General features: G+C 41.3%; 2 pseudogenes; one reads left to right on the top strand and one right to left on the bottom strand.

Moving 5' to 3' along the window:
- The window catches only part of LOC102845438, a 6,106-nt pseudogene extending 4,625 nt beyond the window's left edge, over window positions 1-1,481 (top strand).
- Window positions 1,482-8,358: 6,877 nt separating this feature from the next.
- LOC102872166 lies at window positions 8,359-8,618 on the bottom strand (annotated as a pseudogene).
- Window positions 8,619-9,332: the final 714 nt, after the last annotated feature.

Raw genomic sequence — 9,332 nt, forward strand, 5'->3', positions numbered from 1 at the left:
GTAGCTCAATCACAGAATTACTTATCAATCCACTTCATTTTCATTTTATTTGCGTCACGAAGATGTATCAACATTAATTTTAAAAATAAAAAGATCCTAAATATCACGGATCAATTAAAATTGGAGATCACCACAGGAGGGTTCACGGCAAAAATAAATAAAGACCAACTATTCCCGAGAAACCGGGCTCTGATGCAAAGCTGTGTATTTACTTGTCAAAAGATGATAAAGTCTGTTTTACAGGTTTCACAATGGCTTACGGTGAATCCTTCAAATAACACCTCCAAGCACACTCCTTGGGTCTGGAGCACATCTCCAGGTCTCAGGGAACCCCTCCTCCAGGTCAGGGAATCCCACTTCTGTCCTGAGTCTCGGGGAAACTTATCCCCATCCCCACAGGTCTCGAGGAACCCCACTTCCATCCACAAGTTTTGGGAAAACACCCCCTTCCCTCCAGAGGTCTCAGAGGAGCCTACCCCTCTCCCCAGGTCTCGGATAATCTCCCGCCTCAGGCAACCTCACCTCCCTGCACAGATCTCGGGGAACCCCACCTCCCTCCACAGGTCTCGGAGAACCAATCCTCCGTCCACAGGTCGCGGGAACTTCACCTCCATCCACACATGTCGGAGAATCCCCCCTTCCTGCACAGGTCTCGAGAACCTCACCTCCATCCATCTACGGAAACCGTTCCTCCCTGTACAGGTCTCGGGGAACCAGCCTTCTCTACAGAGGTCACAGAGAACTGCTCATCCCTGGCCAGGTCTCGGGGAACCCTTACTCCCCGGACAGGTCTCAGGCTCAGGAGACCACTTCCCTCCAGAAATCTCAAAGGAACCTACCCCGCTGCAAGAACCGGAATCCCAGTGCGGCCTAGTCCGACCCGGTCTGCCTTTCACCAACTCGTCCAGCCCCAGCTCCCTAAAGTAACGCCTGGCCCTGCCTCCATAAAGCTGCTGGACGCTAGTTTACCCAGGCACTCCAGACCGGTCCCCAAAACCACTCCGAGCCCCCTAACGCTCTCAACGGTCAAGAGTGAAAATGGCGGAGCGCCGAGGCTGCCTCAAGCACGCGGCCCCACGCGGCCCCCGCACTCACCGTCTGGCGCTGAGCGCAGTTCCAAATGGCTAGTGTTCCGCTTCACTTGGTCGGGAACAGCTCTGCTATCTGGTCTCTTCCCTCATGGCTTCTCAAGCCCTTGCCACCAGATGAGCAGCAGCCATTTTCCTCCAAGAACGACCGAATGCACACGCGCTTGCGTCATGACGTCCCCACGTAGAGTATTATGTCACATGCGCCTTACCGGCCAACTGCAAAAGAGCCTGCGCCTGCGCCTGCGCCTGCGCCTGCGCCTGCGCCTGCGCCTGCGCCTGCGCCTGCGCCTGCGCCTGCGCCTGCCGCGGGGAAGCTTCCGCCGCAATTGGCGGATGTGCTGTGTCCTTTGTTCGCTTTGCAAACGCCGACTACTACTTCCTGAAGCGTGAAGCCGGGGCTTTTCTCCGTCATTGGTGTTTGATCCTCTCATTTATTTGCATGTGAGCGAGCCTTAATGCTTCTGGGATACTCTGTTCTCCAAAATATAAGTTTGAAATCTTTTACAGGCTGTGAGTGCCATTGTGCCCATCTTGGGAGAAGGGACTGCTGCACCGATTCATCAGTGAAACAGGACCCTACCTAAAACCTTTAAGAGTTTAATTTCAAAACACCTGGGAAGTTTTCCTGTTTAAAAAAAAAAAAAGCTTGAAAACTACTAAAGAGTAATGAATTAAAATCTGAAATACGTCTAACTATGGTATTTTCAATTCATGGGCACATGAAAATTAGACAATAAAACCGAAGAAATGATGCCTTTAAATTGTATTCTTGGGGGGGAAATGCCAAAAGAATAAAATAAATTTAAAAATGTGTTCTGCAAAAACTGCAGCCAGAATAGAGTGTTCCTTAAAAGCAAGGATGTTGAGAATGTTTCACATACTTTGGGTATGTTAACAAAAGGCATTAATCGTTAGAAAAAGACATAATGCTGGGAAAACGCAGTGAAAGAGAGGAAGACCCTCAACAAGATAAGACTGACATGGTAACTCCAACTGGGCAGAAACTGAGGATGGCTCCAGATGTGAAAAGGTATTAAATCTCTGTATGAGTCACAGTAGAACTTAAAATAGTACCAGGAAAAAAGGCGGGTTTTTCCCTGTCTTTAAATAATTTTTCTTCACTTAGGTGCAGCTGAGTCAAGAAAACTCAGGCGACCACGCAATATGGACCCACGTTAAATGAAGTTGACAGCTTCTAAATTTGTTACAATGTTGCCTATAAGCAACATCCAGTCTGGTCCAAGTACGCAATTTTTATTTTGGTTGTGGGGTTTTCTTCCGTTTGGGGCATTGATTTCTTTTGTTTTCAAATTTTGTTCTCTTGATGTTGAGGTGTAACTCATATGGAGAGTTGTCATTGATATCTTTGACAATTTGTAAGGACTTCAAGTCTTCACGTTCGGTAAGCAAGGTGGTGTCGTTTACATAAGGCAGTTTATGTTGTTGAATCTTTCCTTTACTCCTGCCACTATATTCTTCATCCAGTCCACCTTCTCAAATTATTTGATCGAGATACAGATTGAATACAGTCCTGACACACATCTTTCCTGATTTTAAGCTATGAAGTATTCACTTGTTCCAGTTGAGCTTGAGTTATGTATGGATTTTGCATGACCAAAACTAGGTGTTCTGGGATTCCCATTCTTCTCAATGTTTTTCATCATTTGTTATGATCCACACAACCAAATCCCTGTGCGTGGTCAATCAAATACAAGTAAATCTCTTTCTGGTATTTTTCTGCTTCCATCCTTTGTCAAGACCCATCTGACATCAACAGTAATATCCATTCTAGTCTCTGAAAGTTCCCTCTCAATGTACAGTTCCAGCTATGTTTTCATAATCTTCAGCAATATTTTACTTGTAATATTAATGATATTGTTCAGTAATTTCTCCACTCTGTTGGATCACCTTTTTCGGGGCTGGAAACAAATATGGATCTCCCCTAATCTTACATGTCTCTTGTCATAGATTAGTGTTAATGTCCAGGGCTCTATTTGTTTAAACACCTCAAGTGAAAATATGTGCTATCATATCACCCGATAAAATAATAGCAAAGTTCATCAAAGCAGCAAAGAAAAGATGCTGGTGAGGTTGTGGAAAGATTGGAACCCTTATTTACTGTTGGTGGGAGTGTAAAAAGGGACAACCACTATGGAAGGAAGTTTGGCTCTCTCAGAAAGTTGAAAATAGAAATACCACTTGATGTAGCAATTCTGTTACTGTAAATATAAAGGAATAAGAACTGTCACCCAAACAGATATATGCACACCCATGTTTATTACTGCATTATACACAAACAAAAATGGAAGCAACCCAAATGTCCATCAACGAATGGATAGAAAAACTACTGATACAGTGGAATACTACACAGGACTGAAAAACAGTATCTTATAAAACATTACACAACATGGGTGACCCTGAAGTACATTATGCTAAGTGAAATATTTCAGTCAAAAAAAGAATGCTTTATTACAAACAAAAAAAAGCAGTGTCTTTATTACCAAAAAAAAAAAAAAAAAAAAAAAAAGCAGTGTCTTTATTCCAAAAAAAAAAAAGAATGCTACTGTTGTAAAACAGGAATGACATAGAGGTTGGGGGGAAACTAGAAAAGAAGGGGAAATAATGTACCCTGCATGGAAATAGATGAGGGAAAGAACTGCTTGAAGGGAATATATGACTAGGTATTATTTGTATAACAGTCCAGAACAAGAGTTGCATAGTAAAGTGGGCTGGGGTGGGGGTGGGGGTGGGGAATTGTACAACAATGAAAAAATATTTTTTTTTTCAAACAGAAAAGTGAACTGGGGGTGGAGGGGGTGGGAAGGGAGAAAAAAACGTGCAACAATGAATGAATGGAAATCTAAGTTCTTTATAAATTTTCATTAAAATCTCAGTTTTAAAAAAGGGAATATATTGTCAGTAACAGCTGTAAGGATTAGATAATAGCTTTAGGAGCAGTGAGTTCACATTCACAGAGGGATGACTCAAAAATATGTTACAAAATTGTGCATGTAGGAACTCATGGGTTTTCTAAGTATATTTTTATCAAAAATAGAAAATTAGAAATTCTTAAATATCAGGAATAACAGGTCTTTAAATTTTAAATTTTATTTTTTAAAAATGGCTTTCCTTTGTGGTATAAATATGTTGACTTTAAAGAAGTTACTTTGTTATTTGTAATTTCTATGTATTCACATCTTTATATCTTTCCTTTGTCACTTTTGTTGTTGATGTTATGTATTGTCAAGGAGTCTGCAATTCACAGTAACCCTATGTACAACATCTCTGAACTCTGCCCTATCCTAAGCCAATCTCATAATCTCCAACAGACCTAATCCCATTTCTCCAGTCACTAGGTAAATCCATCTCATCCTGGGTCTTCTGTGCTGTCCCTCCATCCTTCCTTACATGATGCCCTTCTCCAAGGAATGGTCTCTCCTGGCCATGAATATGTGAGATGGAGCTTCAAACTATTTGCCTCCAGGGAGCAGCTTGGTTTAACCTTCTACAGGACAAAATGGTTTGTTCTCCTGGCAGTCCATGGTATGTTCAACACTCTTCTCCAGCACCACAATTCAAAGGCATCAATTCTTCTGTCATCCTTAGTCATTGTCCAGCTCTCTGATTCATAGCAAGGAATTGTGAACATCATAGCCTGGCTCAGGCACACCTAGGTCTCCAGACTGACATCATTGCTATTCAGTATTCTAGAGAGGTCTCTGACAACAGATTTTCCCAATGCAATTCATCTTTTGATTTCCTGACTGCTGGTGCCAAGTGTTAATTGCGAAACCAAGCAAGCTAAGCTCTTAACAATCTCAGTCTCTTCTCCATCTCTCATGATGTTGCCAATTAGCCCAGTGGTGAGAATCTTTTTCTTTTCCTTCTTGCTGTTAAGCTTCAATACATATTGACTATGGTCCTTGACCTTCTGTAGCAAATGGCTCATGTTTTCCTCAGTTTCGGCAGGCAAGGTTGTGTCATCTGCATAATGCAGGCTGTTGATGAGCCTTCCCCCAATCCTTATGCCACATTCTACCTCAAAAGGTCCAGCCTCCCAAATTCTTTTTTATGCAAACAGATTGAAAAGGTATGGAGACAGGATGCATCTCTTATTCACTCCTTTTATGATTTTGAGCCATGCAGTGTTTCCTTGCTCTAACTACTGCTTCCTGGTCCAAGTATAGGTTTCATAAGAGCACAATCAAGTGTTCTGGAATTCTCATTCTCCTCAAGGTTAGACATTTTGTTGTAGTCCACACATTCAAATGAAACACAGAATACTCCTCTTGTACTCTGCTTTCAGCAAACATAATGTCCATAGTGCCAAGGCCTCTTCTAAACGCAGCTAGCACATCTGGCAGTTCTCTGTTGATGTACTTCCCAGCCCTGCTGCTGTAGATGAGGCAGTCCCACCCTTGCACTGCGAAGGTTTTCTCACTACTGACTTCTTTTTCGTCTTTTAATTTTATATTGCTTTGCTCACAGAGTCAGAAATACATTGTTTCACACTATTTTTCATTCACATTGTGTTTCCCATGCATTGATTTATTTTTTTTTATAGAATCAATCACCATTGGACCTTCCCCATCATTACCCAGTCTTTAAAGGTCCCTGCTGGATCCTTCCCATTTCCTTCTCTTATTCCCTCCACCCACCAAACTGTGCAATGCTGTGGTTTTGCCCCTACTCCTCCTTACCAATCTGCTCCCACATCTTCCCCTTTTGGGTCACCATATATGTTTTACTAGTAATCCTTCTATTTACAATAGTCTTAGGCAGTATTTGTCTTTATAAGGCAGAGTTAATTCATACTGAATACTCTCCAGTCTCTCCCAAGTTATATAGGATTTTTCAAAAGTGTTGCTCCTGAGTACTGCATAGTATCCCATGTGTGAATGTGTACCATTTCTCAATCCATTCAGTTGAAGTTGGATACTTAGGCTGTTTCCATGTTCTTGTGATGGTAAATAATGCTGCTATGAACACTGGTGTACAGATCTCTGTGTCTCACTTCTAATTCCCTTGGGATATATTCCTAGTGGTGTAATAGCTGGGTCATACAGAGTTTCTGGGTTCAACTTTTTGAGGAAATACCAATCTGTCTTCCAGAGTGGTTGTACTATTTTACAATCCCACCAACAGTGCATGAGAGTTCCCACCTGTCCACAACCTCTCCAACATTTACTGCTTACTGCCCTACTAAATTTTGCCACTGCTACTGGGGTGAGATAGTTATCTCATTGTGGTTTTGAATTGCATCTCTCTTACTGCCACTGACTTAAGAGCATTGCTTCAAGTGTCTATTGATCATCTACATGGCTTCCTCTGTGAAAGGTCTTTCCATGTCTTTTGCTGAAGGAACAAAAAAGCAGAACAGAAGTGATGGAGCCGAGAGTCAGTGACCAGGGAGATAAGAACCTCAACAGAAACATACTAGAATAAAAATCAGAGATGAGACATAAAAAAAACAAATAGAACATTAGAATCATGTGGGATGACATCACAAAAAGCAACATACATATGATTAGAATTCCAGAATTACTGACTTATTTTTCACAAAGCTCCCAGCTGCTTTTAAAAATATGGAGCCAATCAGGAAAGGAGTGCAGGAAAGGATGTGTCCTGTCTCCTTAACTTTTCAATCTGTATGCAGAAGAGATCATTTGGGAGGCTAGTCTTTATGAAGAGTAATGTAGCATCAGGATTGGAGGAAGACTCATCAACAATCTGCACTATGCAGATGACAAACCTTGCATGCTGAAACTGAGGAGGACAGGAGGTCAAAGACTGCAGTCTTCAATATGAATTGAAGCGCAATATCAAATATCAAGAAAACAAAGATTCTCACCACTAAGCCAATTGGAAGAACAATGATGGAGAAGAGGTTGAAGTTAACAATTTTAGCTTGCTTGGTTCTACAATAAACACTCTTGGTACCAACAGTCAGAAAATCAAAAGACAATTGTTTTGGGGAAATCAGCTGCCAGAGACCTGTCCAGGGTACTGAGAACTAATGGCATCACTCTGGAGACTAAGGTGCCTCTGATCCCATCCATGCTCATTGTAATTACTTGCTATGCATACAATGACTAAGGATAATAGAAGAACTGATGCCATTGAGTTGTGGTGTTGGAGAAGAGGATTGAACATACCATCAGAACAAACAAGTCTGTCTTGGAGAGGACGAAACCAAGCTGATTCTTGAAGGCAAAGATTTTGAAGCTCCATCTCACATACCTTGGGCACATGGCCAGGAGAGACTAGACCTTGGAGAAGGACATCATGCTTGGAGGGTAAAGGGACAGTGCAGGAGAGGAAGACCTTTGATGAGATGGAGTGACACAGTCACTGGGGTAATGGGGGTGGGTGTGTTTGAGACAGGGAGATTGGCTCAGGGTAGGGCAGTCTTCAGAGCTGTTGTACATAGGGTCATTATGAGTTGTGACTAAATAGTGATTAAATAGCATATAAGGACAACAAACAAGCCTTCTGTTAACAAGAATAGACTTAAGGACAGTGGTAACCCTTTAAATGGCTCAAGAAGGTAGAAAATAGTTGGAATATACAAAGCAAATTGTTTGTGACTGCAAATATTCCTGTGGTTGAGCCACCCTTATTACAAAGCAAATGCTTAAAAACTTCAAAGTTGAAGCATTCTGGGGTTGGTTTTAGTTTTTGGTTGTTTTTATCGTTGTTTTAACTAAACACAAATGTAATTAGCCTGTTGCTGGAGATTTTTGGTGATCTAGCTGTTGGAAGTTGTGCAGCTAGCCCAAAGGCTGAGCCTCTGATACTCAATCCACTAGAGGCCCAGTGAGAAAATGATGAGTAATTTCTTCCTAGGTAATTTATAGCCTTCAAATACAATGGAAGTTCAGCTATATCTCAGTTCAAATTCAATGACAATGTGTGAATGAGCTTATTATTACAAATGAAAAATTACAAAGCAGACCCTCAATAAAAGATATTAACATTTTTACCATTCTCGTGTTTTTTAAAGTAACTTTCATAATTTTGTCAGAACATTAGTAATAAAAACAGAGGTTTTCTAAAATATAAAATATTGCTTACATGATACAGGGAAATAAGACTTACTGATAAGATTTTTTTTACTTTTTTTATTTTAATAATTATAATGAACATTTACAGAGATTTTGGTTTTCCATTCATTGCTACACTTCTCTCCCGCCCAGCCCCCGCCCCCATAAGATTTTTTTTAAAAAAATGTTTATTGTCTACAAATATATATTCCCCACAAAAGATGCTATTCTCTCATTTCCCCACCTTCTTCCTCTTCTTCAACAATTCTGATAGAAAGGACATTATTACATCTTATTAAAACTTACCGAGATGTCCAGATAATGCTCCATCTATGTATTCTTCTGTATTTACAAGCTGCATGTTCATATAGCCATCTACAGATACGAGGTAGCCCTTGTACTTCATTCCCCATTTACGTTTCAACATCACTGGCTTTCCCGTTAATCCATTCAGAAATGGTTTGGGATTGAGGGGTAAACTCATCGCAACTACAGGCTAATGATGCAGGCTTCTAGCCGCCAACCCAGCTGTCATCTGACCCTCGTGACAGGAGCAGCAGCCTAGGCCCCAAGAAGCGGTGCTCTCAGAGAAAAATCAATAAGCAGATTTTGAGGCTGATTTCCCCCTCTTTATTTTCACCTTGCTTTCAGAATTTTGCAGAAGATTTATGCGGGGAGCTAAGGGTTGTGCTGTTCAGTTCTGTAACCAGTGCTGGTGTTTTGTTCAGTGGAGTCAGAACTGCCTTATAGCTGACTCCCCAGTGTTTTCAAAGGCCGTAAATCACAAAGAGATTACTCATCTTTCTCCTGAGGAGAAACTCATGGATTTCAACCATTAGCCTTTGGGTTGGCAACACAACTCCCTACCAACAGGTTACCAGAGCTCCCTCCAGTATCGACTGTTGTTAGGTGCTGACCACGACTCATAACAACATTATGAGCATCAGAACTATACCATGTGCTTTCCAGTGCTATCTGATCATATATACTTGATATAATTGAGCCTATTGCTTCAGCCACTATATAATTTCATCTTACCTCTATCTTTCCAACCATAATGTACTTTAACAACATGCCCAAAGGACAGGAGATTGAATTCCATCATCTTTCCCTCAAAGGAGCACATTGGCTATACTTTCTCCAAGACACAAATGTTTGTTCTTTTGGCAGTCCATAAGATATTCAGAACTCTTTTCTA

The sequence above is a fragment of the Elephantulus edwardii genome, unplaced genomic scaffold (genome assembly GCF_000299155.1).
Source record: "Elephantulus edwardii isolate Elephantulus edwardi_28Jun2011 unplaced genomic scaffold, EleEdw1.0 scaffold00453, whole genome shotgun sequence".
Classification (NCBI taxonomy): domain Eukaryota; kingdom Metazoa; phylum Chordata; class Mammalia; order Macroscelidea; family Macroscelididae; genus Elephantulus; species Elephantulus edwardii.